General features: G+C 39.3%; 1 protein-coding gene across 1 annotated transcript in view; it reads right to left on the bottom strand.

The window, feature by feature from the left end:
- Window positions 1–18,216, bottom strand: part of LRRC4C (leucine rich repeat containing 4C) — a 35,077-nt gene extending 16,861 nt beyond the window's left edge. Inside the window, exon 1 of the mRNA XM_068555494.1 lies at window positions 18,142–18,216. The gene's annotated coding sequence lies outside the window, so the exon portion shown is untranslated. The remainder of the gene's footprint in view (window positions 1–18,141) is intronic.
- Between the last annotated feature and the right edge of the window lie 9,031 nt (window positions 18,217–27,247).

A 27,247-nucleotide genomic window follows, 5' to 3' on the forward strand; every position in this document is an offset into this window, starting at 1 on the left:
AGAGGGAGAGAGAGAGAGAGGGAGAAAGAGGGAGAGAGGAAGAGAGAGAGGGGGAAGAGAGAGAGGGAGAGAGAGGGAGAGAGAGGAAAGAGTTTATTGGAAACAGGCATGTGGTAGGTGGGAAATATATGGCAGTGAGTATGAGCATAGGGCAAAGAGATGCACGACCTGATTTCTACTAGGAATATATACTGAAAACCTGTGGGATAAGGTAGGATAAGTAAAACAGCACCAGACTATGAAAAATAGACCAAAGAAATGGAAATTCTATATTGATTCCGGGATGGGTTGTAGGGACTTGATTTTTCTCCTTTTGTTGGAAGGGAATAGGACAGTGAGAAGAGTATTTAAGGAAAAGCAAATTTTCAATAATATGGGGTATGGAGAGGAAAGAGGGCACTCTGAGACCTGAAGGTCAACTACAAAATTATTTCAATAATTGAGGTTTGAAAAAACGAAGGCCTGGGCTAAGCTCTGCTTTTTACCTAAAATACAGCCTGACATGATGGCATGATTTCCTATCTCTGGTCTGCAACCCTTAACTTGGTGAGACTCCCTTTACACTTCACCAACTCCCCTGATTCCTGACCCCTCATTGGCTGCTTTCTCTTCTGTATATTTTGGACTATCTAAAACATCAGAGCAAGTCCTATACATCTGGTCCTGGCTCCTACTGAAGATCTCGGGGCCACCGCCTTCCAGTTTTCAGCATGATTTAAGAGTTTAATAAATTCACCCAAATGACCCAGAAAAACCTGATAAGGAAACTCTTTGAGTCTGTGTTTATGAGTTCTGAGCAAGGGGAGGAAACAGAGTAGACTCTCTGACTTCCAGGCAATGTCATTTAATCAGAATGCAGATAGCAGGGATGGCCTCCTAATTGGACCTGGAACTGGTTTCAAGTAACCTCAACACTGTTAACATTGCATAATGAGGAAACCTTGCTGATGACATGTCAGATAATGGAAATGACTGTACTCAGCGATTTCTTTGTTTCCCCCTAATGACCACAAAAGAGGGAATTATATGGCAAATGCAGACATTTGGAAATGGGATCCTTACTTATTTACTTAAGGAGTCCTCATTTTGCTCTGGGCTTGTTAACCAGAGGTCATGCATACCGAAACCACGTCCTCTTTTTTGCACAGTTCTTTTATAACTGATTTGCTCTCAGTTACCATGGAACCTTGCAAAATGAGGACTTGTTTCCAGCATGCACAAGCTTCCGTTAGCACAGTACTGCACAAAGCCAAAACTCCCTGTATTCATTTGCCTACAGTGCATCATTTCCAAAAATATACCATGGAAAAAACTCAGGAATATACATGAAAAGCAATAAAGAACGGGATCCCCTATGGTGTCTCGATGGGATAAGAAAGTAGGGAAGCCTCCCTGTTTAAGCCATTACTTAACTACTTGTTTTTGGTTTAGATAATGAAAATTGCTTCTCAGTTATTTCTCCCACCATCTTCCTTTGTTCTCTAAAGAATGCATTTTAGAAAGAATAGTCCAACTGAAAAAACACAGGGCTGACCGTCATATTCCAATATAGATATTATAGATGCAGGGTGACACCTGATACAAGCCACTTAAACTTTCTGCGCCCTCTGTAAAGTGAAGACAGAATATGTGCTCTTACTATGCCAAAGGAATACTGGAAAGATAAAGTTGATTCAAAAATAAGTATGACCAAGAGTAAAGTCCACAGATGAGGGCAATTATGATATGGTTGTCACTCTCACACTTCCCAGTCCCATCTTTTAAATGTAGCTGCCACGTGAGCAGAAACAGAATGTGGGTGGAGATGTAGGTCAAACTCTAAGATCAGTAGTTGGCAAACAACTGCTCACAGGCAAAATTTGGCCCAGCGTTTGTTTTTGTCAATAAAGTTTTATCAGAACACTACCACACCCATTTGTGTCTGTATTTCCTATGGCTGCTTTCACGTTAATGTGCCAAATTGTATAGGGGTGCTAAACTATATGGCTTGCAAAGCCAAAATACTTACTCTTTGGCCCCCTATAGAAAAAGTTTGTTGACCCTCTTCCAGAGCACGTGGAGAGATTCTTTTTCTTACCCACTCTCCTCAATCCCAAAGCTACCAGGATGATCTATTAGGACATGAAAGAAAAATATTAAAATTTCTATTTATAATTCACTTTCACCTAAGAAATAAGAGATTAAGTTCCGCCAATTTGGCAACAGTGCCACGTGTCCTGTAACATACATGAGGAATCCTGAGCAGGAGAGGGAGTTCCACAACACAGAGGGGTTTTCTGTGGCGCCATTACTTGTCCTTATGGTTTCAGCACACTGTGATCTACTGCTATTTCTGTGTGTCTAGCTAAGTGACTTCAGGGATTATTTTGTTTAGTTTTAACTAAACTAACACTCACAAAATGGAGAAAGGGACTTAAAGGGATTCTTCCAAAGACAACACAGAACGAATATTCTAGTCATAAAACAAGCATAAGCACACAACAAATAAAAACGGCAGAGCTCCTGGTGTGAGCTCTCTGAAGCCATACAATGATTATATATCAAAGAAATGTTTGTTCTGTTTAGTCTTGAATACATGCGAGTGCATGTGGACATGTGTGTGGGGAAGGGAGAGTAAAGATCACTCTCTCCAGCAATCCTGTCCCATCACACTCTTGTCCCAGCTGTATATGCACTTCTGAACTCACTAGGTAACCACCAACAGCTCTGACTGATACCTGGCTTCTTTTGCATTTTTTTCTACACACGCCCTTTTTTCTAACCAGCAACACTGAAGGACATTGCTGTGCAAAATCAATTCCTTATCTGTGCCTGGGACTGAGGATTGTATTTCTGCAGGCCCCTTCGGATCCTGGGAGAATGACCTGAAAACAGTCTGCAGACCTTGCAGTTACCCTCTCCTTATTTTTCTTCCTCTTTCCCTGCTAAAGTGTTCCTCCTCTCACCATTTATTAGATGGTGAGTTAGAATTAGCTGGGTTTAGGCTTTAAAACTCATGAACATGGGACCCAAATTAAGAAGAATAGACTTTGAGAATTTTAATTATAAAAAGAACCCTAGGGAACTAGGTAAAAACTCCATTTCCTCATTCACTATACGGAGATCTTGTAAATAACAACTCTGAATCTCATTTCTCCCAACCTATAAAATGGATGTGATATTATCTGTCTTTCCTTATTGTTATCAGGATAACTTTTTTTATTTTAATTTTTTAATTTATTTTTTGGTTGCGTTGGGTCTTCATTGCTGCACCCAGGGCTTTCTCTAATTGTGGTGAGCGGGGGCTACTCTTCGTTGTGGTGCGTGGGCTTCTCATTGCGTTGGCTTCTCTTGTTGCGGAACATGGGTTCTAGGTGTGCGGGCTTCAGTAGTTGTGGCACACGGGCTCAGTAGTCGTGGCTCACGGGCTCTGGAGCACAGGCTCAGTAGTTGTGGCTCACGGGCTTAGTTGCTCTGCAGCATGTGGGATCCTCCCGGACCAGGGCTCAAACCCGTGTCTCCTGCATTGGCAGGCGGATTCTTAACCACTGTGCCACCAGGGAAGTCCCTGTTATCAGGATAACTTGAGATACTTTATGAATCGTGAGATAATTTAAAACCAGAAGTATTACACAGACTTAGGAGACAGATCATTTTTTATTTTGAATTCATTCTAAAAACAAAACAAATCAGAAAGTTGTAGGGGAGAGGAAGACAGAGCGCAAAACAGCACACAGCTTTCTATGTGGCAGTTGCTCTAAGTACTTTACATACACAATTTTATTTAATCCTCATAATAAATGCATGAAGTAGATACTCTGTTAGTTTGTCACTTACCCCAAATCGCACAATTAGTAGCTGACCTCAGATCCCTCTAAGTCCACCCCTTTTAATCACTGTACTGTATGAACACACTTTCTACTAGCTGTGTAACTTTTTGGATACCTGACTCACTCTTTTGGCAACTCGTTTTCCTCATTTATAAAGGGGTGAAGAAAAGCACCACTACAGTGGTGTACTGACTGCATTATCATGTCTAATCCTAATAAAACCCCATTTCTTAGAAGGGGTCATATTCATTTGTTTTTGAGAAACCAAGACAGAGTATCTAAACACTATATCCAGAGTTTACAGCCAGCCTGTGATGGAGCCGGAACTTCAACCACCAGCTCCAGATCCATTTTCCTTCCAGCACATGGCCTGGCAGTAAATTTTGCGGCATTAACTAAGACGACCTAAATGAAAGTACCTAGTAAATTGTCTGACATATAGTAGGTACACAATATATAGTGTGTTTTCTTCTTTCTAAATAAACTCCTCCTTTCTCTTGGAACATGATCAGCGCCATGATTTTTTTTTTAATTTATTTATTTTTATACAGCAGGTTCTTATTAGTTATCTATTTTATACATATTAGTGTATACATGTCAACCCCAATCTCCCAATATTCACCCCACCACCAGCTCCCCCCACCACCCCCGCTTTCCCCCACTTGGTGCAATGATTATATGTTCCATTTAGAAGTCTGAAAATGATGATGGAAGAGAAACATCAGTCCGGGGTAACTAAATCAAGGAAAAGCCATATGATACGTCGACTGCAGACTTTCAACTGGCAGCCAAAGGTTCCTTTTTACAAGCATGTGCCACTTTAGTAAACTTCACTCTCAATTCTTTTGTTTTTGAAGAAAAACATTTCCAGCTAATAACACAATTACACTTAAGTATCAGAGTTCATTTTAGTATTATTGCATTTGTTAAATCTAACTGAGTCCAGATTACTTCCTCATTGCTAATAAGAGAGAGGGAGAGGGAGGAAAAGGAGGAGGGGAGGACCGAGGGGGGAGAGATGCCTGTGAAGGTTAAGGGAAGAGAAGGACATATACACAGAGTGGCAGAGGGAAACAGAGCACTGTCAATGCTACATATAGCCTCAAGTCCAATAAACGTCAAACTCGCTGCCCACGGTTTCTATGGAAACCCCTTAAGTTAAGAGTGGAACTACAGACATTTTTTTGGACTGCAATTCATAGCTGTTTATTTAATTATGATGAGACATGAAGCTGTAAGGACAATACTATTATCATCCTCACAGCATTTAGAATTCAACGAACAGGTATGGCCAAATAAAAAGTTAATTTTTAAAATAAATCATTAGCTTCACGTGACTTGCAGGCAAATAAAATGCGTCTCGTTCTTCCAGGACTTCACACGTTATTTCCCGCTGGCGAACCCCAAATTAGCCAAGTGACATTCGTTAAGAGGGAGTTCTTCGGAGGCCTCGTACCAATTATCCCCTCCCCCATGCCCAGCGAACAAAACCAGGGTCACAGCATATTTTCAATTAAACCCAGGATAGCACCAAAGTGCAGCACAGCTGGAAGAGCAAGCACATTATGACCCCATAGATCATTTGTGAGCAATGAATCGGTCTCTGGTGTTTTTCTGTTTTGTAGGCATTTGAATATAAAAATAAAGAAAATAGGTTTCAGATTAGTTTTTGCTTTCCAAAATAAACAACCACTTTGAGGGCATTATTCCTGGTGGTCTGTCAAAGAATGATTGGAAGCCCTGACTTTTCTGTCTCTGATGGTTGGAAGAGGTGTGCTGAGACTTAAACTTGGCCTCAGGGAAGCATCGGATTGATGGACTCATTCATATCTTTGTTCCTTCAGTAAACAAGCACATAGTTTCCACCTACTATGTGTCAGGCACTGTGCTAGGGACAGGGGAGGCTAGGAGATTACGCTGTAGCTTAATTATGGACCTTTGAGAAGGGAATACATGAATTTTGTTGATAGATATTTGTAGAGGGGAAACTGTGGCTCACAGGCACTAGACTAAATAGATAAATAAATCCAGGATCCTGCCTTCTAGGAGCTTACAATTTAATAGAGACAAAGAGACACATGACCCTAAGTCACAGAGCAAGGAAGCAGTGCTCCTGCCTCCTACCTCCCAATCTTCTCTCTCTATAGGTAGAACTACCAGCCACAGATGCTGTGCTACAGTAGAAGGTAAATGTGTTCACGCGAATGGCGTCACTGGCTGGTGGAGGGTGGGCAGCTTCAGGAATGTTTCCACAAGAGACACACATTTCCACCTCTGTCTATGGGCCACCATGGCCCGGAGATCATCTTTAGCCCATAAAATATGACTGAAGGGAGAGGCACTCACAAGAGAAGGATCCCAAGGAGAATCATCTCTGGTGTCAAGCTGGGACCATGAAGGCTGTTTCTAAAGTGGCAAAGATAAACCTACAAGAAATTTGTAAATATGACTCAGGGCCTATGAGTATGTCTTTCCTACTCATTTGCAGCCTGTTTTTTTGCAATTCAGCAGTGGTTTGCAGTAGCTTGGCTACCCACAAGTTGCTCGTGTTGTAGCAAAGCCAGTCTTTGGCTGTTATTGGATTTGACAGCGTATAATGAGCCACTTCACGTTAGCTGCCGCTGTAGTGTTCAGCATATTGTGGCAAAGATTTAGCATGAATCATCACCTCACCTAGCTCTCCGTTGTGGTCTCTATGCTGTAAACAGGCAATGTGTTTGCCAAGCTAAGGGGAAAGAAAGCATCCATTAGAACAATTCAGCACATTTCTCGATCTGCTGCTACCACCATCACCACAGACAACACTGGTGACGATATTTATCAAATTGCCACTGTATTTTAACACTCTCCCGGGCAGAAAGCCAAGGCAGCTATTTTAACCACTGGCCACATTGAACAATGCATTGTTTAATGCCAATAAAAAAAAATGCATTTAGAGTCAGAAGATCTGTGGTCTACACTTGGTTCTGACTTATTAGACGCTTAACCTTAAGCAAGTCACGTTTTCTCTCTGATCCACCGCCCTGTTCAGAACCACCTCGTAAGATCAAATGAGATCATGTATTTTGAAGATGGAGAGGAAATAGTTAAAGAAACACTCTGTATTATTAAAATCAAATGGGATGTTAAGAATCTGACATAGGCATTTGCTACAAACTCTAACTGGGATTTTTTTTCCACATCCCGAAACAGGAGAGATACTAACATTTCTTCCTCCTACCCATCCCTCATCTCCCCAATATTCCCCTCCCAACACCCCTGTGGCAATGGCAGATTAAATACTAGAACCAAAGATTGAGGGTCACACAGTATTTGGAGCAAAGCAATAGAGCTGGCATTTTGCAAAGCATAATGAGTAACCTAAATGATTTTTAATTCCAACAAACTATAGATCTTTCCAACCCAAGCTTAGACATACAGTTGGTGCAAACTGTACAAAGAGGAAGCCCCTAGCAAATGCAGATGGGAAAAGCCCATGAAATTAGCAATCAAGATCAAGCAACTGACACAGATATTGAAATCACCAAGAATTATATCAGGAGGAGGTTTGGAGAGAACATCAGGGAGGCAGGTGTTAAACTCTTCAAGGAATAAGGAGGAGGGAAGTGTGGGTCTGTGGTTGACTCCAACAAGGAGGCGTTAGCAGGTGGTATAGTCTGATGGTGTAAGCTTCAAAGCTGGGCATTTTACTGTATTAGATAGTTTTGTTTGGAACAGATAATGTTAAGTAAAAGGGCTTCTCAAACTTCAAAGCAATACATCACTAGTGAACAGTATTATTACTACATAAATAAAACTGAATATGATTAACATTTATTTCAGATCTGATGTGTGGATTTTCCATCATTGGGTTTCAAAAACATGTAACACAAACTTAGATGAAGTTTCCCTAAATCTCATAGTTTCAGGAACCATTAACAACCCATCAGTACGAAATATGAAATCTGAGTTAGAAGTTAACATGCCTGGGATTTATAACAATGTGAGAGGAAGGCAGTGGGTAACCATGAGTGTGTGTAGAGAGGGTAAAGAAGAGGTGGGAGGTGGAAAGTTTATGTTCATTGCTAAATCCAGTAGCTAATTCTCAACTCTCAACTAGGCAAAAATTAGCAACATTTGACATGGTGACTCTTCTGTCCTTCCTGAAACACTCTCTGCACTTGGCTCCTAGGAAACTACCCTCTCTCTTCTTCTTCTACCTCACTGGTCACTCTGCTCAAACTTCATCGCTAGATCTGCGTTATCTCAGGACACTAAACCTTGCAGTGCACCAGGGCTCAGTTAGTGCACCTCTCCTTTGTCTATACCACTCTCTAAGTGAATCCCATAGTGAGTTTAGACACCGTCTACAAACTGAAGACTGCCAAACATTTATCTCCAGCTGGCAATGCAGACTTGCAATATACGTATGTAACAGCTAATGCAAGACTTCCACTTGAAGACATCAAAAACCAACCTGTCCAAAAATAAAACTCTTGATTCCAACTCAACTTCCATCCCTGAAAAAGACTTTTCTAATAGCAGCTCCAGTCACTTATTCATTCAAAAAAATGTTTAACCTCTTACCATGTGCCAAGAAACTGGTTCCAGGAACCATCCTTGTAAGAGCTCAGGACAAAGCCCCCTTGAAACTTTATTTTTTGGTCTCATCTCCAATTTGCATCCTATTACTTCTATACTTTATCACCTTTACATCCTATTGCTTGTACAATGGAAATCCTGTATATCAAGAGTCTCGATACTTCTCACCTCCACTGCTACATCCTAGTCCATTATCTCTCTGAATAATTGGATGATTCCAATAACCTGGTCCAGTATCTGGTGTCTTTGTTTCTATTCTTGCCCCTCTTCAGTCTTTTCTCCACACCGTGGAGGAATCCTCTCAAAATGCAAGTCAGATCACATTCTTTCTTCTGCTCAATGCTCAATGGCTTCTGATGTCACTCAGAGTAATATTACAATGCTTCCAGTGGCCTAGGAGGTCATTTAGAGTTTTCTTCTGCATCTCCCCGTCTCTCATCCTATCCTGCTACCACTATCACTCTTACTCCACTCTGGACACACAGGTTCCTTGCTGTTCCTCAAATATACCAAGGAACATTGCACTTGCTCTTCCTTCTGCCTGAAACGTTCTTCACCCAGACAGACCTGTAGCCATGCATGCACATGGCAACTGTACCATGTTTCATCCAAATACCTGTATGCTTTGCTTCTTCACTTCGTCCAGGTCACCTGCTCAGAGGGACCTCCCTTCCCTGGAGATACTGCCTAAAATATAACTGCCCCTTTCCCCACCTATCTTTATCCCTCCCCTTATTCTTCTTTATTTCTCTTTAGCGCTCTTCTCACAACTAGAGAAAATACACATGTATTTATATATGTATCTGTACGTATATGTATTTATTTTCTGTCTCCTCCAACGATATGAAGACATGGAGTTTGAATGATTTGTTTATTGATGGAGCCCCATAATAGTCCTATTTGATAGATGAGGAAACTAAAGCCCAGAAAATGTGAATGCCTCTCTGAGTACTTTTCTGGTGAAAATGGGGATTATCAAGCAGAAAGGAGAGTACAAAGATGGAAATGATGATAATTCAGTAGATCTGTGCATGTGATAGGCTACAGAAGTTAAGTTGATGAATTCTGTCATTAGATGTAGTTACTTTGTGACTTGGGCAAGTCCCATAGTCTTTTGAGACTCCAATTCCCTCATCTCTAAAGTCAGGGTGATAATACTAGTGATAACCTCAGAAGGTTGTTCTGAACATGAAATGAGGTGTTGCCATAAGCCACTAAGCCTGGCATATCGTAAGCTCTCAGATAATAGGAATGATTATTATTATCTGAGAGAGTTTCATTCATTGTTTATTAAGCACTGCTCTAAATACTTGGGGAGTGGCTAAAAATATACCCACTTTTATAAAATGATTATCTGGTGCTGGATGTGGTACTCGTTCCCAAATATGTGATCATGCCTGGATATGGAAAATAAATCAAGATGATAAACCACTTTGACCTTTTACATATCACCATAGAAACAAGATTGGTAACAAGAAAGATGGTGATGAGAATGGTACCTTTTGCTTCTATTATACATCACAGATTGGAACATCTTCTCACATACATCGTCCTATCAGATCTTCACAATTATGGGAGGTATGCAGAAGAGATTATATATATTTTTTTCATTTTCCAGATGAGATGTTGAAGTATTAGGAAGTTAAATAATGTTATCAAGTTTAAAAAGCTAACATATAATAACTATTAATACAGTAAGTTAAATCTTTGGATCCCCAGGCTAGTGCTCTGCCTAAGATATGATGTTTTAACATGAACATGTTAAGGGAGAGAAGGAGGTATTTATGCTGTGAGTCCTTCCAAAGTTCTCAAAATTTGTAGGAAATTGCCTTTTTTGTGTTCCTTTAATACATTTCACTATTACTTCCACATGGGAAGAGTGAGAAGAACATTTATTGAGCAATTGTCGACTGTGTTGGTCATCCACATTGTACTTATGTGTCTTTCTGCATCATTAGACTACATGCCCTATTGGGACAGGAACTATATACCATTTTATGTGCATGCACAGCCCAGCTACTGCCACATAGTATGCATTCAATAAATATTTCTTGACTAAGTGAGTGAAACAGCTTATTTGGTTATATACAGAAAGAAGTAACAGTGAAAGTACACCCTGAATTTAAATCATATAATCAATCAGTACAATTAGAACGAACTTTATAAAATTGCCGTTTCCTAAGTTAAAAACTGTTGACGTCAACAATTTCATATGATTGAAACTAATAGTTTCCAAAGAGGGACAATGATTTTGGAAATGCTCAGTTTGCCAATCAAATTTCTGGAATTTATGGAAATCCTTTTCAGTTTACTTCTCATTACATAAACATTTATGTACCAACCAAGGGGAAAAGAGCCAATATTTTGATTTCAAAGAAAGTCTTCTAACTTCAAACATTTAATTGTGGGAGGGTAATTAAAAATAAAGCCAGAATAAGCACATTCAGTACTGAGTTATAAAGAGGACATGTCTATTGATTACCTGTATCAAGGTCCACAAGCACAGAGCAGAGAAGTCACCCACTTGCTCTGCCATAGCCTTAAATCCAATGGTACAGCCATTGGTACATCAAGGTATCCATACCGTTTTCTCTTAATATAGCTGCTCAAATATTATGACTTCTCATAGTTCTATTCTGAGTTCCTCCTTTGTCACTTGACTTGCTCACGGAGATAATTAACCATTTGGTCATCATTTTTTCCCATAGTATTCTCTTCATTACACCACCTATCACCTTGGGAAAATCAAGACCATCTCCTATTAACTAGTACATTGCCACTGCGAAACACTGTTCTGGGCATGCACGAGAAATAATTTTTAATTAAAATGAAGTATCTGAAGGATATACATGGACACAAATCTATATGCTACTTAAATATCTCCTTAGCTGCTAGTGGTATCCTCGTTTCACATTGGAGATCAAGATGTGTGGGAGTAGGAGATGGCACATACCAAGTGTCCTTGATTTTCAAATAACAGCAGCTGGTCGACCTCCTGCTCTAACCGATCTAAATCTCTGGTCAGAAAGGACACAGGATAGTTGTGGTCTGTGTAAATGTGACATTTATCTTCATGAGTGTAGTGATGAAGAATGGACCAGGACTGGCACAGTTATGAGTGACTTATCCCATTTCCCCTCACAAGTGAAGATAAATGACACAAAATCTCAGCCATCAGGCATTCTATATATTTTCCCCACATTTATACACATAGACGCAAACATACAGAAGGTCTCTTCCTCAACCTGATTGTTTTTTATTTTCAAAATATGCAGCTAACAAGAACAACAGAGAACTTGTGGGAAAGTCAGAGGGGATGAAAAATGCTGAATCACTTCTAGGAGACAAGCTATGCCCTGGGAGAGCAACAGACCCTATCTCTGGGAACTCTAAAATGACTGTAAGCCTCAAAATAGGATTTCCACGGGTCTCTGGCTGCTGTCATTAAGCTAATGTTATGAGACAGTCACAAAGGCCCCCCAAGGATACTGCACTAGAACACTAGACAACCTGTAGAAAATTCACGAAGATGGTGGTTCTAACAGAGTGACTTCTAAGACCTCCTGTTTGTCTAAAAGACAGTCTTTCTGGTTTACTTTATACTCACAGGATATTCATTATCCTCAGATGATATGCAGTCCTTAATTTCTGAATTGGACTAGGATGTCCTCACTAAGCTTTTTAATTGCTGGTAAGGTAGACAGGGTACGGAAGGCTGAATAATTGCATCATCCAGGATGTCCTCTGTGCCCAGCCCTCATAGCTAGATAATGTGGGGACTCAGTTTCAGCCTCCCGTGGGATATGGTCTCTCTTCCATAACAATGCTGTAGCACCACTGAGAGCATATTGGATCATTTTAAGTTACCACATTCAAATGTAAACCTATATTGAAGGAAATTTAAACCTAATTTGAAGCTGGCCCTATTGGGAAGAATCTAGTTCCCTAGAGCTAGTTTACTAGAAAATTATTATACCCAGCTAATCAGAAGGCCAAGTCTCCTCTGTGCCAAAGCAGTTGGGAGTTGTAGTTTTGCCTCTTATTGCCCATACCTGACTTGTTCCCAGTGTTGTTAGTCTTTAGGACCATTTAATGGTAGATGATGGACCTCCACCGATAGGCAGAACAGATCCTGGCCATCTTCTTCAGCCTAATTCTCATACTTGGCTTGATGACATCATTGTTTCAGATTTAGCTCTGATGTTATACTCCAATAGCTTATAATCTATACTCTAATTACTTTGGGAAATGTTACCAATTTGATCCCAAGATCATGCCTCCATATTTGTTTGCAACCTCTTATGAGACTCTTGTCCCTTTCCATGAGTCTAAGTCATTGTTATTAGAACATATCCAATAACCTAGGCCCTCAATGACTAAGGGTCTGGCTTGTTCCTTAAATTTCTAGATATCCAAAATTACCACCTTAATCCCCTCCAGCACTGAAAGTCTTTCTAATATGCATCTCATTCAACATTTATTGAATGCTTCCTAAAAGCAGGGATAATTCTAGACACTCAGGATTCTGCAGTGAGTCAGAGAGTGACAAACTCTCCCTTCATAGAGCTTACTTTTTAAGGTTTAGACAGATAATAAGCAAACCAGAAAAGATCAGATAGAGATAAGTACTGAAATAAAAATACAACAGTGATGAGTCAGGGAACGACTGATAGGAAATATTACATGGATTTGGTCTAGAAAGACCCCTCTGAAAAAGAGACATTAAATTTCAAGAATGACAAGAAAGAACTCAGACATAAAAAGATCTAGAAGAAAAATATTCCAGGCAGAGAGAATAATTAATATAAATGCTCCAAGTTTGAGGAAGTGCTATAGTCTAAATGTTTGTGTCCACTCCCCTTCCAAATTCATATGTTAAATCCTAATACCCAACATGATGGGATCAGGAGGTGGTGCCTTTGGGTGGTGATTAGGTCATAAGGATGGAGCCCTCATGAATGGAATTAGTACCTTTATAAAAGAGGCTCGAGAGAGACCCCTAGCCCTTTCCTCCCTGTGAGGATACAATGAGGAGTCTGCAACTAGGAAGAGAGCCCTCACCTGACCATGATGTCACCCTGATCTCTGAGTTCAGGTCTCCAGAAGTATGAGAAATAAGTTCTGTTGCTTATAAGATACTTAATCTGTGGTATTTTGTTACAGCAGTTCAAACAGACAAGAAGAATGTTATACTTAAAGAATAATAAGGGAAAATATAAGCGAGTCTAGTAGGAATAAAGTGAGAAAGCAGAAGAGTAGGAGATGTGGATGGAGAGTATATTAGTTTCCTTTGGTTTCCATAACAATTATCACAAACATGATGACTTAAGACAACAGAAATTGATTCTCTCCCAGCAATGGAGGCCAGAAGTCTGAAACTGAGATGCCATCAGGACTCTCTAAAAACGTTTGGGGAGAATTCCCCTTTGCCTCTTCCAGCTCTGGTGGCTCCAGATATTCCTTGGTTTGTGGCTACATTACTCCCATCTCTGCCTCAGTCTTCACATAGACCTCTTCTCCATGCATCTCTCTTATGGGTGTCTCTTTTAGGGACACTTGTCATTGTATTTAGGGCCCACCTGGATAATCCAGGATGATCTCATCTCAAGATCCTCAACTTAATTGCATATGCAAAGATCATTTTTTCAAATGAGGTCACATCCACAGGTTCTGGAGTTTAAGATGTGAACACATCTTTTAGGGAGTCAGCATTCAACTCGTTACAGAACGTTAGGCCTGGTAGGTCAGGGAAAGCAATTTCTTTGATACTATATGCAATTGCAAGCTCTTGGAGAATTCCACATTGGAAAATAATACAGTCTTATTTAGACTTTTAAACCATCACTCTGCTAGTGTGAGGACTGACTGAAGGTACCAGTGGTATATAAGTAGTGCATGTGAGAAATGGCTTGGTCTTGAGTGGCAGCAATAAGAATGGAGAGAATTAGAAAATTAAGGGGTTTTCCTGGAGGGTAGTGTCAAGAATATTTACCTAGGAATATGAGGATGATTGTAAAAGAAACCAAAATGTTGCATTCTGCCACCTTCCAATGTAGGGGTCCAAATAGCGTCTGTTCCTGTACTCCCTGCCACCATGCTCCACATGCCTGCAAGAGCATTTGTGTCAAGAGATCCCCTCCACTTCCCTAGCTATTCTTAGACCATTGAAAATATTATCCTCTCTTTTAGTCTGGCCCTTGTCCTAGTCCTTATGGTTGGTTTTGCCTCATCTCATTTTACTTCAAGAGTCTGTCCTGCCCAGTGACCCATCTTATTTTATTTATTTATATATGTATTTATTTTTATATGTATTTATTTATTTAGACCAATCTTGTTTTAAAACAAGGCTATTCCAATTCTTTCCCAATGCAGTTCCCTGGGGCATCCAAGAAGAACCTCAGTGATTTGGTTATACCCTGAAAATGGTATACCATTCAGGTTCTACCCTGGAATGTCAGAGAGTCTGTATTTTCTTCAGGTTAAGGTGACACCCTGGGAACAGGTCTAACAAAGTTTCAGAACCTAATTATATGACAGTTACCACCTCCATGATTTGCATGTATTCTGTACTTAAACTTCTACAGAACTATAATTTCTAGATTACCTTTCTACTCCTGGGACCTCTTCTGAATACAGAAAGAGATTGGCTTAATCAAAATAATACCCATTCTTATAGTTATGTTTTTTGAAGAAATGATGATTTCAAGTCAAGTATAATTTATCGCCCCCTTTAGGTTGAAGTTCTGATAGAGGACTGAGCTTTAGGGTGTCTGAGAAGTTCAATGAAGGTGGAGACAAGAGATGGCAATGTGCTATAGTTTGTGAAGTCCCTGGATAAAGGCCAAATTTTCATACTGAGTGAGCCATTTTATGGGAATGTGGCTAGAAGCCTAGAATATTCTCTTGGATTCGGGAGGAGGAACAAAGCAACATGAAATCCTTGTCCTTACTCCCTATGTATGGCTGTTCCAATATAAGTTGTTCCCATAAGCCATTCCAGATCATCTACATAATACTGTTGCTGGTAAGTGCCTCTCAAGCTTATTTTTAAATAAGCTCCATTTTTCAGAATGATTTCAACATCAAAAACTACATGTGTCTGCAACTAAATTTTCAGTTTATTAATTACGGTTTGTAATTTATTCCTTTGTCTCTTAAGAGCAAAAGAAAATTTAGGATTTGGTATTCCAAAACTAACAGTATTTAGAAATAGCCTTATTAGAGCAAGCTTAAAACCTACCAAGAAAATACATTCCCTAGAGTGTGAAATCTGGCAACAGTGAAGAGGAACTGCTGCTCTCTGGCTCTGGATTAGAACATTTGTGCATCTGAGAGATCCTTCCTGTGACCCATCAAAGTGGCAATTGTTTAGAAATACAGGTCACCAACTTAATATCCATCAACATGTGGAAAAATGTAGATGTTTATACTGACATTTGGTCCCATTCTTATGTTGTGTCTGTTTAAATGAGGGCTGCTATCTTTGTCATGAAACCTGTATCACATTAAATGTGGGTTAAGAGAAGGAAAAGAATATAAGAAAAAAAAATCCTAGTTGGTGAATATTCATCTCTTTGCTCATTCATTTACTCATTAACTAATTATTTTGTTACCTTTAAGTCACCTAAACCTTACTGAGCATGAAATGATTAAATGGGAATTAGGTAGACAGTGGAGTTGGGGTGGATCTTAATTATGCCACACTGCAGGAGAGTGAAGTCCATACTTCTACATAAAGGAAAAATCCCTTGAAGATGGAAATGTGGTCATTGATTTTTTTTTTTTCACACTCAGGAGTCTAAAATCATCTTCCTGTTGTTATTGCTTGGAGAATCCTGATCAGGACAGAAGTCTCAGATGTCAGAGAAAATGTTCAAATTGGAGTTAGAGAAGCCATTCTCAGGTTAATGAGCACAGAGCAGCAGGCATTTTGAAGACTTTATTTGGAGAAAGGAAACATCTGCAGAAATCAAGTGATTAAGACATGATACTCAAAGCGAACTCTGAGCGATCTCATTAGCAGAGACTAAGAATAGTCAACAAATATAATAAGAGCCCTGTTACAAGGTCACAAACATCCCAGTGCAGGCCAGCTGTGTGGGACCCACTGAAGAGGAAGATGGGGAACCTGATTGAATCAGATCACAAAATCATCCTTAGAAGACATAAGAGTTTCTTCCCAAGTCCCAAGGGAGGAAGAACCAGAAATGTGTATGAGATTTTCCGTCACATTTTATTCATAGTTCTCCAGACGTGCTTATGCATATTAAAATGTATATATTATTATTCTACAATGTAGGTTCAATCATTCTCAATTACTTTGAATAACTCCTGTACACATGTCACTTTCTCACTGATATTCCCTCACACACATTTGTCAAAGGACCCCCTACTCACCTGCACACAGTGGCTCATATCCCTTCTCTGAAATTACATTTGTTTATTTATTTTTCTCTTTTTAAAACTATATTTAAATGGATAACCAACAAGGACCTACTGTATAGCACAGGGAACTCTGCTCAATATTATATAACAACCTAAGTGGGAAAAGAATTTGAGAAAGAATAGATACATGTATATGTATAACTGAATCACATTGCTGTACACCTGAAACTAACACAACAATGTTAATAAACTATACTCCAGTATATAATACGAAGTTTAAAAAAAAAGAAATGATATGTTCTTCAAAAAGTTACTTGCCCTGGGTTAATTCATCCTTTTTCACTTAATACAGAGTAAAGGAAGGATAATCTGGCCAAAACGTGTTCTTATATGAGGCTGTATAGTGATAACAGTAATCAACTTGAGTTTATGCATAACTCCGTTGATAGTTATGTGTACACACACACACACACACACACACACACACATTGTGTAAACCCTTTTTATCCCCTAAAGATCCCAGATTTCCTGTATTCTTAGATGTCTTTTTTATTTTCCCATGTTTTTGTTTTTAAATTAAAATTCCATCCATTGGAAAAAAAAAAAGCTATATTCCTGCCTTCAGAAGAATATAAGCTTCATGAGTATTGGGACATTACATAGCTTGTTCACTATCTTACTTCCTGAGCGTAGAATAATGTTTGGAGCAGGATAAGTCACTCAAATAATTATTAAATTTAAAAAATGAATGCTTTTTATGCCTTCATAAAATCACTACCAAAACTAAACCTCTATGTATTATTATATAAATGAAAGAATATTGAAATGGAGGTTTCACCAAGGAACCAAGACACAGTAGATGATACATTCCAAAGAGAGTATAAATTTACAATGGAGGCAGTCATAAGTGGCCGCACATCTCATAACTTCTTATATAGAGCAAAGATATCAATGGACCAGAGAAAGCCATGAAGAGGATTTCTTTGGAGAGAGCTATACTATGAGTCCCAGTCCTAAGGGAAGGGGCGAGTGGTCTTACATCCTAACCCTCAGCTTAGTAAAGAAGGGATTTAAGAAGATTATTAGAGGAAAGTTTTTGAGTAAAATGTCAGTGGGTTATGACTTACCATCAACAACACCAAAGAGAAGATTATAGAAGGAATCCTGTCCCTCATCTCAAGACTAAAGATAGGGTTGTGATGGCACAGTAGAGCAGACTTAGGAGGCTGGTGTCTAAATCCCATCTGAAAAATCTCAGAGGCAAGAGACCAAATGTTGCTCACACATTTGAGGGAGTTGATGAGAGAGACTTGGAGATATTTTAGATCCTATGCAAGAGGTTTGCTTGCAGAAGTAAATAGCTTACCAGAAGGAATCTGCAAGTATTTCTGGATGCCTAGGGGCTGAGGAAGGAGTCAGTGATGGTTCAGGGAAGAGATCCTCACTCTTAGCAAGGCACATCTGTGGGGAGTGAGAGAGGAGGGTGGGTCACCAAAGAACACATACATATGAAAAGCCACCATAAAAAAGTCGATTTCAAATGACTGGCCAATCCAAAGACGCTGATGTTAACTCAAGAGAGTACCAAGTAAGTAAAAGCTATTCTGGTCCCCTCTTACCTATTTTCCCTAACCATGGCCCAACAAAGAAGAGTAGGCAGAGTAGACAGATGGGAGAGGAGGAGGAAAGAGAACTAGGTGACAATAAAGAGAAGAAAACAGCTGTGTCTATACCCTAGTCTGTGATGTCAGGTTTCCTACTCAAAACCGGACCTGTGTTGGGGCAAGGCAGGAATCTCAATATTAAAATAAGTTCACATTTTTCAACATTATATAATTTGAATATGTCAGTTACTTACCACAGTGCCTTATAATTACATAAATATTTCCAGAAAGTTTTCATCTAGGGGCAGAAGCAGAACTCGTCCCAATGAACAAATTTTAATTGGGAGAGAAAAATGAAATTGCCTTATGATTCCATCTGTACTTTGTATACGTTCAATATAATGGCTACTATAATTTTACTGATATCAGTATCATGGGGTCCAGAGTTTGAAATTCCAGGTATAAATCTCTCAAATTTCAAATTTTGAATTTTAACCTATTTCTCTCTGGCTATGCTTCACATTTTGCTAATGATTGATAACGAAGAAAATGGCAGTTAAATAAACCATTAACTTGGGAATAGGGCTTCCAAACTGATACATATAAATCATTTTTTAATCAACAACAAACAATTCCCAATGTTTAAATATTTCACAAGTATCTGGTATTTCTAAAAGAACTTATGGAAGGAGGATACATTCAGGAGTTATTTGAAAATTAGAGGTAATACATCCTGTCATATATTCTGGAAAGAATACAAACTCTTCTGAACAAGTTAAAGAATCTAGAAGAATGAGATAAAATAACTATGTATGTGTATCTGTGGAGTTGGGAAGAGATGGAATACATGATAAGACACAGAGGTTAGGAAAATACAAAACAGTAAATACTTTTGGTGGAAAATAAGGCACTGAAAGGGATTTCTCCCATTTCAGTAGATTACCACTAGTTAGCTTCAATGAATCTTTCTGAGTTCTCATGTTTTTTATGCCATATTCGACCACAAAACTAATATGATATGATTTTACCAAATGCAGGGTTCATACTGCTATTTTGTCCTGTTTGGTTGTTCATTTTTACTGTGTGCCCCATATTTCCCTCTCTCGACTGTTTTTTATGGGGGTATTTGAAACATCTGTTCCATGTAATAAAGAGTAGTTAGCTGATTTGACTGGTTAAAAGGTTGAAAAATTGCCAATTTGCATGTTTATCCCCACTTTATGTTTGTCACAAATATAGGCTCTTGGTGGCCTTTAAAAGCTGGCAAGCTAAGAGAAATGCAATTTAGGAGGATTGTGAATTAATAAAAAAAGGATCTTAATTGCTTAATTTATATGGACAAACCTTACCCTGATAAGAGGTCTTTTGTTTCAACTCATATGTCCCCATATCAACTGATTTGAAAGTATTGTCACATATTCTATGCTCTGCTCTGAGCTCCAGGGGAAAATAGAAGCATTTGAGACTCTAACATACACAAAGGTTTTGTCCCTTTCCTCATTATCACAATCCTAGAAACCATTGCTGATGGTGAGGAAAAGAAATGGAAAGCAGATGCAGAAAAGGTAGTGTTTTTTCCCCAAACATTTGGTCCCTTGAGACTAGAAAAACTCTGTAAAGACTCTAGTTTGGCTAAGAATGCAGTACTTTAAATATTCATGAATGAGTGCAAGTGAACAATGGATCATATTCATAGTTTCAGTGATTTAACTACTTACTCATCATCGTCATCTTTTTTATTGTCTGGAAAACTGATTCGGGAAAAAAAGAAAAAAAGAGACGCTGACCATTTGACCATTTTTATCCCAGACGTCATTTCCAAGTCCCAGTTTTGTTGTCTTCTCCTCGGGGACTCAGTCTGTTTGACCTTCATTAGCTCATAAGCATCCTACTTGCAAACTCTTCACCTTGGCTTCCCTTTTGCCATTTTTCTTCGGTGGAAAGGTTAAAAGAAAATGAATTCTAATAATTTGGGGGAACAGAATTAGAGAAAGAGACATAAATGGAATGAATAAAGAAATTGCTTTCTTTAGGTCCAGAGTAAGAGGGAGAGCAAGGAATCACCTGTTTGATTACCTGGGATCTCTCCTGAAGACTGAGACTTCTTGCCTCTATTGTAGGAGTTAATACATCACTCTGTAATTTTTCTTCTGCCTGAGTAGCAACCTGCCACCCCCCACCCCAACTAACAATAAGCCACTTGAAGAAACCTGCAAGTGTTTTGCCATCTTTGTAGCTACAAGTTCTTCTGCATATTTCCTTGTTTTCTTGTTGTGTCTGTTAGGGCCAAATACTACAATAAACGTTTTACATACGGTAAGTCATTTACATCCACTTCAATGATAAGGAAATGGTGACTTAATAAGGTTATTTAGTGAAAGCTGGTAACTAGCAGAGCCAGGTTTCAAGAAGTCCAGGCTGGCCAACTCCAAAGAAGAGGCACTTTAACTTGTACTTCTAAGCACCTACACAGAAAGGCAGGCTTGGGTGGCCTTTACTGTGATCATTTTCATGAAATAGGATTTAACTCCCAACTTACTCTTAGCCTTTCTGGATGAGGTGCTCTCATCTGCAATCTCACCTTATCTACAGGCTCTGTTATCCCTCTAATCACGTCCACTACCTGTCTCTTTTGTCTCTTGTCTTCTATTATCGTTTTGTTAAAAGGCAGCAACCATATAGCACCACATCTTGATCAAGCAGGCATGCTATTTGTCAGGGAGCCAAGCAAGAAAAGTCCTTAGAGTGGTCCCCTTAAGCCAGTGTTTGGCATGTTTCCCAGAAAGCCCGGGGCATCTTATCCGTACCCAATCTACCATACCTCGTGCAGGCACATCTATACCCATTAAAAGTTTCAGATCTATTTGGAACCAAATTTGATAATACAGCCTAGAGAGAAGGATAGCTTCACAGTGTCTTGAAGGTTTGATTTTAATAAGGATTGGCTATCTTTCAGAGGGTTTAGAACAAAGTGTGTTGCATTTCGAAAGGAATCACCATCTCCTTTGATGTTCTCAATCTCTTCTCATTCATTTTTTAGGTGAGAGTAAGGTAATATAAACTCCCTCTTGAAGATATCATCGGGCAAAATATCTCCACTATAAAGATATTTGGTGTCCAGGTATCAAGTGGACTGTGGCTGATTCCAATCCCACTGTAGGATGTGAAATTAAAAGGAATTATACATACATCTTTGTATCTATGTATGTGTGAATATGTGCATATTCTGATATTCAGTATGTTCTTATGTATGAATTGGACTGTAAGTTGTTTCTACAGTCAGTATGTCTTATGAATAGATACTGATTATAATAGGATAACAGCAATTATGGTTACATGGTTAAAAGTACCACATAAAAGAAAATTCTCAAGCCAATTGTGGTAGGCACAATTCTAAAATGACCCCAAGCCACACCATTGTATACCCTCTCCACTCTTTGAGTATCAGCAGTACTTGTAACTAGCTTCTAACCAATAGAAAATGACAGAAGTGGTGGGATAGTCACTATACAGCAAAGGAGATGGAAGGTCGCTGCTGTGATTATATAATGTTATATAAGATCTGCCTGAGGAGACTGTAGTAAGAGAGTCCTCAGCTGGCCTCCAAGAATTAAGCTGCTGGTTGTTGTGAAAGCGTGATGAGGCAATGAACTACACGTGGCCTCTAGGAGCTGAGCATGTCATCCAGCTGACAGTCAGCAAGAAATCCAGGATACGAGTCCTAAGCTCCAAGGAAATGAATTCTGCCAATAATTACTTAAGCTTATAAAAGAACTCTGAGCTCTACCTAGAGCCCACTGAATACCTTGACTGCAGCCTTTTGAAACCCGGAACTAAGGACCCAGTCAAGCTGTGTCCAGAATCCTGTCCCAAAATTGAGATAATAAATATAGGTTTTTAAAAAAATTTTATTGTAGTTGATTTGAACTGTAGTGTTAGTTTCTGCTGTACAGCAAAGTGAATCAGTTATACATATACATATATCCACTCTTTTTTAGATTCTATTCCTATGTAGGTCATTACAGAGTATTGAGTAGAGTTCCCTGTGCTATACAGTAGTAGGTCCTTATTAGTTATCTATTTTATTTATAGTAGTGTCTATATGTTAATCCCAATCCCTCAATTTATCCCTTTCTCCCCTTCCCCCCTGGTAACTGTAAATTTGTTTTTTACATCTGTGACTCTCTTTCTGTTTTGTAAATAAGTTCACTTGTACCATTTTTTAGATTCCACATATAAGCGATATCATGATATTTGTCTTTCTCTGTCTGACTTACTTCACTCAGTATGACAATCTCTAGGTCCACCCATGTTGCTGCAAATGGCATTATTTCGTTCTTTTTTTATGGCTGAGTAATATTCCATTGTATATATGTACCACATCTTCTTTATCCATTCCTCTGTCGATGGACATTTAGGTTGCTTCCATGTCCTGGCTATTGTAAATAGTGCTACAATGAACACTGGGGTGCAGGTATTTTTTCAAATTATGGTTTTCTCTGGATATATGCCCAGGAGTGGGATTGCAGCTCTATTATGGTAGCTCTATTTTCAGTTTTTTAAGGAACCTCCGTACTGTTCTCCATAATGGTTGTACCAATTTACATTCCCACCAACAGCGTAGGAGGGTTCCCTTTTCTCCACACCTTCTCCAGCATTTATTGTTTGTAGATTTTTTGATGATGGCCGTTCTGACTGGTGTGAGATGATAGCTTACTGTAGTTTTGATTTGCATTTCTCTAATAATTAGTGATGTTGAGCATCTTTCTTAATATATGTTGTTTTAATCTAATACATTTGTAGTAATTTGTTACACAGCAATAGAAAACTAAAATATATATATATTTTTTCCTTACTTATCTCCAAGGTGTAGGGCCTGCATTTCAATCATTGACAAAGATACCTCCTCTCAATAATTCAGCAGAACACGAATAGAAAATGTTCTCTGGGGGGGGAAGCAGACCCCTAAATTAGATATTATAGCTTATGAATTAAGTGGACATAGGCATGTCCAGTAGATACCGCATGAAAAATTTAGAATTGATACCAATCTGGTATTTAAGTTCAGGGCATGTTACCAAAGTAGGGTATAAATGTATTTCTCCAAAAAACTTAAAAATATAAAAAAGAAATCACCCGAAAACTAAGTATATACATACTTGTTTATCAAGAATCCATGCATCATACAAATATAATCTTAAAGAATTTATTCTCTTGTTGGCCAAATTATGAAATATGAAACAATATGGCATAAAACCAAGTATATCAAAGTATTTGTGTGTGTATCTTGATGTGTGTCTGTGTATCTCTGTATGTGTTTGTGTGTCTCCACGTCCACAGCTATGTGTGTGTATATGTGTATGTCTATCTGTGTGTCTATATCTATATGTATCTGGGTCTACACATGCCTCTGTGTATCTGGGTGTACGAGTCTGTGTGTATGCTGTGGGAGTCTATGTGTGTATCTATATGGAGAGCAGGGCATGTGTATGTGTCTGTGGGTCTGTGTATGTGAGAGGACCTGGAGAAGATGAAAAAAGGACAAGTGACCTCTTTAAAGGCCTTCTTAAGTGTTAATAAGTAATACAGAGAAAAAATCAAACAAACAAAACCACTGACTTTGGACTCTGCAATCTAGTATTAGTTCTAATTCTGTAATATATTAGCTCTGTGACTTTGGTAACCTGCTTCAGTCCTAAGCCTTGTTATTCCTATATAGAAAATGAATTGGTTCATAAATATTAAAACCATCCCACTGCTGGTAGGAGCATAAACTGGTTCAACCACTTTAGAAAATTGGCTATCTTTAATAAAGTTGAACATATTCATGCCCTATGACCCCAAAATTCCTGTCCTAGGGATCTACCACCAATATAGATGTGTACATTGGTTTACCAAAGCCACGTATTAGAATGTTTATGGCAGCACTATTTAGTTCTTATAGGCCAAAACCAGAACTGTCCCAGTGACCATCAACCAATGAATGGGTAAGCTGTGTATATGCACCCAGCCGAATAGAAATGAGAATGAGCAATCCCACATTTAATAGTCTCACAACAATATGAATGAGTCTCACAAATATAATGTGAACAAAACAAGCTAGATACAAGAGTATCATATAATTTACATAAAGTACCAAAACAAGTGAACATAATCTAAATAGGCAAACTTAATCCAGACCCTTAGAAGTCAGGACAGTGATTATCCTTGGGGAACGTACAAAGGGGGCATTTGAGGTAAGGACATTCGTCAGCTTATTGTGGGTGCCGGTTGCCTAAGTGTGTTCAATTTGTGAAATGTCATGGACATGTATGCTTCTGATATGTGTACTTTTCTTATTAGGACATGAAATACTAATACCCAAATTTTTAGACTCTCATAGCGTCAGGCAGCTGTGATGAGCCAGCAGGATAATGCATATGAAAGTGATGGGAACAAGTGGCAGCACTGCGGCCCTATAAGAAAATGTTTTCAAACTGGGTAATGACCACGAGTTGGTCATGAAATCAACTTACGGATCATGACCTGCATTAAATAAACTGAAAGAGGATATCAGAGGGCACTGTATACTGGAAATTGTTTTGTGATACATATGTGCTTATAACAGAGTTATAAATATGTGTTTACAACTGGGTTGAGATGGAAAATGTACTTTTATTATGGGTCACAGTCAAAAAGGGTCAAAGTTACTGCTACAGTGTACAGGTGGTGTAAGTTCATACAGCAGCCTCCCTGGCTCACTGAATGCTCCTACATATCCTGCCCCTGCATTATGACCCCTTGGACCACAGACTTCACTGATTCCACATCAATCAAGTAAACAGGCATTTCAACAGGGGCATCCCAGAATGCAATGAAAGCATGTCCACTCTATATTCCTCAGTAATACCAACCATTGGCCTTATCACTCCTGGTCATTTGCCAGAAGACCTAGGGCTTTCCACCCAGTGTATGGCCTAGAATTCTGCAAATTGCTCCCACAACAGGGAAGACTGCTGTCTTCCAAATCAGAGGTTTTCCTTGAAAGCACAGAGACTCTGTTTCAGCCATTTTTCTCCATAAGACTGTAGCAGGTGTAGAAAGTGGTAGCACTGTGTATCAGTGAAGATGTGGAATGGATAATATTGTTCATTTGCATATCCTCAAAATAATGGGATGAAGATAATAATTAATAGCTATTTTTATGCCCCTTGATTTAATTAATTCCAGCTAAGATGTTTGTAAACATGTGATGTTATGTTTGGATAAATGTGTCAACGTGAAAATCAGTCACTAATACAAGGCACTAAGGAAAAATAAAAAAGCCACCTGCAGAAGGCGGGCCTAGGTAGTTCCCCGTTTTCTAGTTTGGGACATGTTTACCCACAGAAATCACTAATGGTGATGTTTTATGACAAAAAGAGTTCTGGAGAAGTGTTGGGAAAGCAGTATGGAGGAAAAAAAGGGATGAAACACAGGCTAAGGTATGGATTAATACTGAAGCCCTGGTCAAATTCATATTAATGCAAAGTAGAAAAAGGCAGTTTCTTGAGGTGGAGGGCCATTTCACTTCCAACTTACTTATGCATGGTATTCTTTCCCGAGGAAAGGAGATTTGAAAGAGGGAACATAACCGGAGGAGAAACTTGTTTCACTGAGAGGCAGAGGTTATTCCAAGGCTCTCGACGAAATCAAATGGGGACCAAACAGTGCTTGAAGAAGGGTCGCTTACAGGGACAATGACAAAATATGCAAGTTCATTAAAAGACTAAAATTTAGGTGACAGTCATTTGGATTGGATTCACGTGGCAGAGAGCAAAAAGAGGGCTTCCCTGGTGGCGCAGTGGTTGAGAATCTGCCTGCCAATGCAGGGGACACGGGTTCGAGCCCTGGTCTGGGAAGATCCCACATGCCGCGGAGCAAATAGGCCCGTGAGCCACAACTACTGAGCCTGCGCGTCTGGAGCCTGTGCTCCGCAACAAGAGAGGCCGCGATGGCGAGAGGCCCGCGCACCGCGATGAAGAGTGGCCCCCACTTGCCGCAATTAGAGAAAGCCCTCGCACAGAAACGAACACCCAACACAGCGATAAATAAATAAACAAATAAAATAAAAAATTTAAAAAAAAATTTTAAAAAAAAGAGCGAAAAGAAAAGGGGTCCTGGGCAGAGATGCACAGTGGACAAAGTAGCAGAATGATTTGGGGATGACCAAAGAGGGACTCTTTCAGATTTGCTCTAGTTTGTGTCCAAACCTCGTGATGCTTCGAGTCAGTGAACCCACTTCACATCTGTGTGGATGGGTCGCATTACATAGAAGGAAAGGACCCTGACAGTTTCCACAGGCTGCAGGGAACATCCTTCGAGCTTATTAAGGCTGGAAGCACAGAGGACAAAGATGTTCCCTGCCTTCTAGTACACCAAATGCTCCTGCTCTGTGCAGGGTCAGGTGGGGAAGAGAAACCTCGTATCAGAGTTAATGACCATAGTCCTGCTTTGCTAATTAATGCCACTGACTCACATGCGGTATGAAAAGGCAACTTAAAAGGCTCCACATCAGCTGAGAAGTAGGTGCTGGGAGAGGAAAGGCATAGGAATCCTTGACATAACTAAGAATGAAGGAGAATCTTTCATTTTCTGTTAATTACATCTTTTTCAATCTATAATTTCTGAGCGGGGCAGGTAGGCAAAATCAAATCAGTGCTGCCATGACACAGCGGTTCCATTTTAATTAAAAGCCACCACCTTCTCATCACCTCACAGAAGGGCACAGACTGGAGTCACCCCGGGTCTCAGATTTACTTCAGTTTTTCCCCTCTAACTTTTGCATGAGCCATTCTAACCCTTGACTTTCACAAAATAACTTTGTAATGGAGCATTTTATTTCATGAT

The sequence above is a fragment of the Eschrichtius robustus genome, chromosome 11 (genome assembly GCF_028021215.1).
Source record: "Eschrichtius robustus isolate mEscRob2 chromosome 11, mEscRob2.pri, whole genome shotgun sequence".
In the NCBI taxonomy this organism is placed as follows: Eukaryota; Metazoa; Chordata; class Mammalia; order Artiodactyla; family Eschrichtiidae; genus Eschrichtius; species Eschrichtius robustus.